This window comes from Physeter macrocephalus, chromosome 10 (genome assembly GCF_002837175.3).
Source record: "Physeter macrocephalus isolate SW-GA chromosome 10, ASM283717v5, whole genome shotgun sequence".
Classification (NCBI taxonomy): domain Eukaryota; kingdom Metazoa; phylum Chordata; class Mammalia; order Artiodactyla; family Physeteridae; genus Physeter; species Physeter macrocephalus.
Window position 1 is genome coordinate 54,929,966 of NC_041223.1, and position 7,268 is coordinate 54,937,233.

Genomic DNA, 7,268 nt, shown 5'->3' on the forward strand with positions numbered 1-7,268 from the left:
TGAAAGTGGGGTGTTAAAGTCCCCTACTATGATTGTGTTACTGTCGATTTCCCCTTTTATGGCTGTTAGCATTTGCCTTATGTATTGAGGTGCTCCTATATTGGGTGTATAAACATTTCCAATTGTTATATCTTCTTCTTGGATTGATCCCTTGATCATTATGCAGTGTCCTTCTTTGTGTCTTGTAATAGTCTTTATTTTTTATTTTATTTTTTTTAAGAAGATGTTGGGTGTAGGAGTTTATTAATTTATTTTATTTATTTTTGCTGTGTTGGGTCTTCGTTTCTGTGCGAGGGCTTTCTCTAGTTGTGGCAAGCGGGGGCCACTCTTCATCGCGGTGCTACTCCAGCTTTCTTCTGATTTCCATTTGCATGGAATATCTTTTTCCATCCCCTCACTTTCAGTCTGTATGTGTCCCTAGATCTGAACTGGGTCTCTTGTAGACAACATATATACGGGTCTTGTTTTTGTACCCATTCAGCCAGTCTGTGTCTTTTGGTGGGAGCATTTAATCCATTTACATTTAAGGTAATTATCGATATGTATGTTCCTATTACCATTTTCTTAATTGTTTTTGGTTTCTTATTGTAGGTTTTTTCCTTCTCTTGCGTTTCCTGCCTAGAGAAGTTCCTTCAGCATCTGTTGTAAGGCTGGGTTGGTGGTGCTGAATTCTCTCAGCTTTTGCTGGTCTGTAAAGGTTTTAATTTCTCCATCAAATCTGAATGAGATCCTTGCTGGGTAGAGTAATCTTGGTTGTAGGTTTTTCTCCTTCATCACTTTAAATATGTCCTGCCACTCCCTTCTGGCTTGCAGAGTTTCTGCTGAAAGATCAGCTGTTAACCTTATGGGGATTCCCTTGTGTGTTATTTGTTGTTTTTCCCTTGCTGCTTTTAATATGTTTTCTTTGTATTTAATTTTTGACAGTTTGATTAGTCTCTGAGACTGTCCTCAGTCATTTTCATTCTTTTTTCTTTATTCTGCTCTGCAGTAGTTATTTCCACTATTTTATCTTCCAGGTCACTTATTCGTTCTTCTGCCTCAGTTATTCTGCTATTGATCCCTTCTGGAGTATTTTTAATTTCTTTTATTGTGTTATTCATCACAGTTTGTTTGCTCTTTAGTTCTTCTAGCTCCTTGTTAAACGTTTCTTGTATTTTCTCCATTCTATTTCCAAGATTTTGGATCATCTTTACTATCATTATTCTGAATTCTTTTTCAGGTAGACTGCCTATTTCCTCTTCATTTGGTAGGTCTGGGGTTTTTTTGCCTTGCTCCTTCATGTGCTGTGTGTTTCTCTTCTTCTTTTGCTTAACTTACTGTGTTGGGGTTTCCTTTTCTCAGGCTACAGGTTCGTAGTTCCCGTGGTTTTTGGTGTCTGTCCCCAGTGGCTACTCTTGGTTCAGTGTTTTGTACAGGCTTCCTGGTGGAGGGGACTAGTGCCTGTGTTCTGGTGGATGAGGCTGGATCCTGTCTTTCTGGTGGGCAGGTGCACGTCTGGTGGTGTGTTTTGGGGTGTCTGTGGCCTTGTTATGATTTTAGACAGCCTCTTGGGGCTGTGTTCCTGTCTTGCTAGTTGTGTGGCATAGGGTGTCCAGTACTGGAGTTTGCTGGTCGTTGAGTGGAGCTGGGTCTTAGCATTGAGATGGAGATCTCTGGGAGATTTTTGCTGTTGGATATTACGTGGAGCTGGGAGGTCTCTTGTGAACCAGTGTCCTGAACTTGGCTCTCCTACCTCAGAGGCACGGCCTTGACACCTGGCTGGAGTACCAAGAGCCTGTCATCCACACAGCTCAGAATAGAAGGAAGAAAAGAAAGAAAGAAGAAGATAAAATAAAATAAAATAAGGTTATTAAAATAAAAATTATTAAAAAAAAATTTTTTAAGTAAAAAAGAAAGAAAGAAGAGAGCCACCAAACCAAAAAACAAATGCACAAGGATAACAAGTGCTAAAAACTACACTAAAAAAAGAACAAACGGACAGACAGAATCCTAGGACAAATGGTAAAAGCAAAGCTACACAGAGAAAATCACACACAGAAGCATACACACACACACTCACAAAAAGAGAAAAAGGGGAAAAATGTATATATATCATTGCTTCCAAGGTCCATCACCTCAATTTGGGATGATTCATTGTCTAGTCAGGTATTCCACAGATGCAGTGTTCATCAAGTTGACTGTGGAGATTTAATCTGCTGCTCCTGAGGCTGCTGGGAGAAATTTCCCTTTCTCTTCTTGTTCACACACCTCCTTGGGTTCAGCTTTGGATTTGGCCCCGCCTCTGCGTGTAGGTCGCCGGAGGGCGTCTGTTCTTTGCTCAGACAGGACAGGGTTACAGGAGCAGCTGATTCGGGGGCTCTGGCTCACTCAGGCCTTGGGGAGGGAGGGATACGGTTGCGGGGCGAACCTGCGGCGGCAGAGGCCAGCGTGACGTCGCACCAGCCTGAGGCGCGCCGTGCCTTCTCACTGGGAAGTTGTCCCTGGATCACGGGACCCTGGCAGTGGCGGGCTGCACAGGCTCCCGGGAGGGGAGGTGTGGACAGTGACCTGTGCTCGCACACAGGCTTCTTGGAGGCGGCAGCAGCAGCCTTAGCGTCTCATGCCCATCTCTGGGGTCTGCGCTCATAGCCTCGGCTCGCACCTGTCTCTGGAGCTCCTTTAAGCAGCGCTCTTAATCCCCTCTCCTCATGCACCAGGAAACAAAGAGGCAAGAAAAAGTCTCTTGTCTCTTCGGCAGCTCCACACTTCTCCCGGACTCCCTCCCGGCCAGCTGTGGCGCACTAACCCCTTCAGGCTGTGTTCACGAGGCCAACCCCAGTCCTCTCCCTGCGATCCGACCGAAGCCCGAACCTCAGCTCCCAGCCCCTGCCTGCCCCGGCCGGTGAGCAGACAAGCCTCTCGGGCTGGTGAGTGCTGGTCGGCACCGATCCTCTGTGCGGGAATCTCTCCGTTTTGCCCTCCGCACCCTGTTGCTGTGCTCTCCTCCGTGGCTCCGAAGCTTCCCTCTTCCGCCTCCCGCAGTCTCCGCCTGTGAAGGGGCTTCTAGTGTGTGGAAACCTTTCCTCCTTCACGGCTCCCTCCCACTGGTGCAGGTCCTGTCCCTATTCTTTTGTCTCTGTTTATTCTTTTTTCTTTTGTCCTACCCAGGTATGTGGGGAGTTTCTTGCCTTTTGGGAGGCCTGAGGTCTTCTTCCAGCGTTCTGTAGGAGTTGTTCCACATGTAGATGTATTTCTGATGTATTTTTGGGGAGGAAGATGATCTCCACATCTTAGTCTAACGCCATCTTGAAGCTCCTCCTCCCAGTATTGTACTTTAATGTTATGTTGCCATAGCTCTGTTGTTCCTTTTAAGTTAACCATTTATTCTTCTTGATGATATTTGAGAATTTCTCAGAAACAGTGTTTTCTGGAACTTAGTTTTTGCTTAGTTTGCTTCCAACAGGAATAATATTTGCCCTTTGAGAGCTTGCTAGAACTTCTGAGTCTACTGGGAGACAATAGCATGTGCTTAGAGCTGTAAAATGGTCAGAAGGCCAACAATGCAAAGAGCCTACCTAGGAGAGCAGTGTATTTAGTTTAGAAAAATCCAAATATCAAAATGTATTTTTTGGTCAGTACCAAGTCTATTCACACGCATAGTTCAGAGTTAAGACAAAGATGATGTATGATCACTGGTTTGAGTGTGTCAACAACACAAGAGACTGTTGACATTTTCTTGTCTGTTTTAAAACCCTTCAGTCTGGGTAGTCAACCTTAAAAGTTAAGAAAGCCACTAATTTTTCACATGTTCAAGGTGAAATAAACACTGAACAGAAATCAAACAAAAAAATACATTTCATCCTGCCTTCTAAATAATTACTAACCTACAGCCCTACCCAGTAACCATATTTATTTATTCTGGGAAACTAAAACATAGAAACTCTAAAACTTTTACATTTTTCTCATTTATTTTAAGAGGACCAAATGTAGAGCATAAGCTGTCAGATTGCCCCTTAGGCCTGCCCCTGCCTGCTTCCTTTCAAATAGGTGTGAACATAATCAGTGCCACTGGCTCTAACCTATTGCTCTTCCAGCCTAGTATTCTCTCTCTCATAGTGGCATTAAGGAGAAACATGATTTCTCTCCATCAGGCCAACCTCAAGAGGTTAAGAGGTGCCTTAATAATTAGTAAAGTTCCACTGGAACTACTCCTGAGCCTATTTATGTTCTCAGAGTCCTAGCATCTGGGTTAGGATTATGGTCAAGTGAATTAAAAGCCTGCCATAGGCTTAGAGAATGTAATAACATATTGCTTACATATGAAACAAAAGAATGCAAAGATAATCAAGTTTATGAGAGACATTAAAATTGAGAGATTTTCTACTCTGATATATAAACATTTACTGCAACAAAAATTTGCCGAATAAGATGCTTGATATAAAAACCTACAAAGAAAAACTTGCTCAAAACAGCTGAGGAGGGCTTCCCTGGTGGCGCAGTGGTTGCGCATCCGCCTGCCGATGCAGGGGAACCGGGTTTGCGCCCCGGTCTGGGAGGGTCCCACATGCCGCGGAGCGGCTGGGCCCGTGAACCATGGCTTGTTCCACATGTAGATGTATTTCTGATGTATTTTTGGGGAGGAAGATGATCTCCACATCTTAGTCTAACGCCATCTTGAAGCTCCTCCTCCCAGTATTGTACTTTAATGTTATGTTGCCATAGCTCTGTTGTTCCTTTTAAGTTAACCATTTATTCTTCTTGATGATATTTGAGAATTTCTCAGAAACAGTGTTTTCTGGAACTTAGTTTTTGCTTAGTTTGTTTCCAACAGGAATAATAATATTTGCCCTTTGAGAACTTGCTAGAACTTCTGAGTCCACTGGGAGAAAATAGCAGGTGCTTAGCGCTATAAAATGGTCAGAAGGCCAACAATGCAAAGAGCCTACCTAGCAGAGCAGTGTTTTTAGTGTAGAAAAATCCAAATATCAAAATGTATTTTTTGGTCAGTACCAAGTCTATTCACACACATAGTTCAGAGTTAACACGAAGATGATGTATGATCACTGGTTTGAGTGTGTCAATAACACAAGAGACTGTTGACATTTTCTTCTCTGTTTTAAAACTCTTCAGTCTGGGTAGTCAACCTTAAATGTTAAGAAAGCCACTAAATTTTCGCATGTTCATGGTGAAATAAACACTGAACAGAAATGAGACAAACAAAATACATTTCATCCTGCGTTCTAAATAATTACTAACCTACAGCCCTACCCAGTAACCAAATTTATTCTGGGAAATTAGAACATAGAAACTCTAAAACTTTTACATTTTTCTCATTTATTTTAAGAGGACCAAATGTAGAGCAAAAGCTGTCAGATTGCCCATTAGGCCTGCCCCTGCCTGCTTCCTTTCAAATAGGTGTGAACATAATCAGTGCTACTGGCACTAACCTATTGCTCTTCCATCCTAGTATTCTCTCTCTCGTAGTGGCATTAAGGAGAAACATGATTTCTCTCCATCAGGCCAACCTCAAGAGGTTAAGAGGTGCCTTAATAATTAGTAAAGTTCCACTGGAACTACTCCTGAGCCTATTTATGTTCTCAGAGTCCTAGCATCTGGGTTAGGATTATGGTCAAGTGAATTAAAAGCCTGCCATAGGCTTAGAGAATGTAATAACATATTGCTTACATATGAAACAAAAGAATGCAAAGATAATCAAGTTTATGAGAGACATTAAAATTGAGAGATTTTCTACTCTGATATATAAACATTTACTGCAACAAAAATTTGCCGAATAAGATGCTTGATATAAAAACCTACAAAGAAAAACTTGCTCAAAACAGCTGAGGAGGGCTTCCCTGGTGGCGCAGTGGTTGCAAGAGGTGCCTTAATAATTAGTAAAGTTCCACTGGAACTACTCCTGAGCCTATTTATGTTCTCAGAGTCCTAGCATCTGGGTTAGGATTATGGTCAAGTGAATTAAAAGCCTGCCATAGGCTTAGAGAATGTAATAACATATTGCTTACATATGAAACAAAAGAATGCAAAGATAATCAAGTTTATGAGAGACATTAAAATTGAGAGATTTTCTACTCTGATATATAAACATTTACTGCAACAAAAATTTGCCGAATAAGATGCTTGATATAAAAACCTACAAAGAAAAACTTGCTCAAAACAGCTGAGGAGGGCTTCCCTGGTGGCGCAGTGGTTGCGCATCCGCCTGCCGATGCAGGGGAACCGGGTTTGCGCCCCGGTCTGGGAGGGTCCCACATGCCGCGGAGCGGCTGGGCCCGTGAACCATGGCAGCTGGGCCTGCGCGTCCGGAGCCTGTGCTCCGCAACGGGAGAGGCCGCAGCAGAGGGAGGCCCGCATACCACAAAAAAACAAACGAACAATCAAACAAACAAAAAACAGCTGAGGAGTTTTCTGGGTATCCTGCTCATCCCCACTTTGGGCTTAGATGTTGATTATGTGTAGGATTTATTATTATCATTACCTTTTCTGCCTACTTCCATGAACATTCTAGGCCTTGATATGTTGATTTTAGCAGCAGTCATATCTTGACGTGTCAATATATTTAGACATTAAGACCAAGAGTACAGCCTTTCTCCTTAGGAACTCATTATAAGTTTCAAGAGCACTAAGATTACCAGACAAACTCACTGAAGATCAAATTATAATTTGGTCAGCAGTTGTCTAGTAGGAACCATATCATCAAGGTTCCATCATGCATGTTCCGAAAGACTTATTAAATTTAAATTAGCTGAAATCTGGGAAATTGGTAACAGCAGGGGTATCCCAATCTATTCCTATGGAAACATCCATTAGTATTTTTTCCTGATGTCCAGTTAATAAATGAAACACAATTAGCTACCATGAGTTCATGACCTACCTTTATTTTTGTTCAGACTAGTGACTGAAAAAATTGGTTTTACTAATCTTTCAAGTCACGTAGGTTTCTGGATAGTTAGAAAGAATCATTTATTCATTTTTGCTCACTTAATGGTAGAGAAATAGGTGCTATAATGATGATTCAGTAGAAACATTCTTGTAAATCTAGTGATTTAAATTGTCTTTGGGCACAACGAAATGTGGATTGTTTTTCCTCTTTTAAGGGCCCCAGTCTTCTTTCCTTCTACTGATTCACTGTGACTACTGACAACCCAGAGCCAGGTGGATGGAAGAAATAAAAAGCATTTCGATAGGAGAAAGAAAAGGTATTTTGCTTATGTCATTAGGTGAATGATTCCTTGATGAATAGGTACATAGGAGCCAAAAAAAGTGTTGTC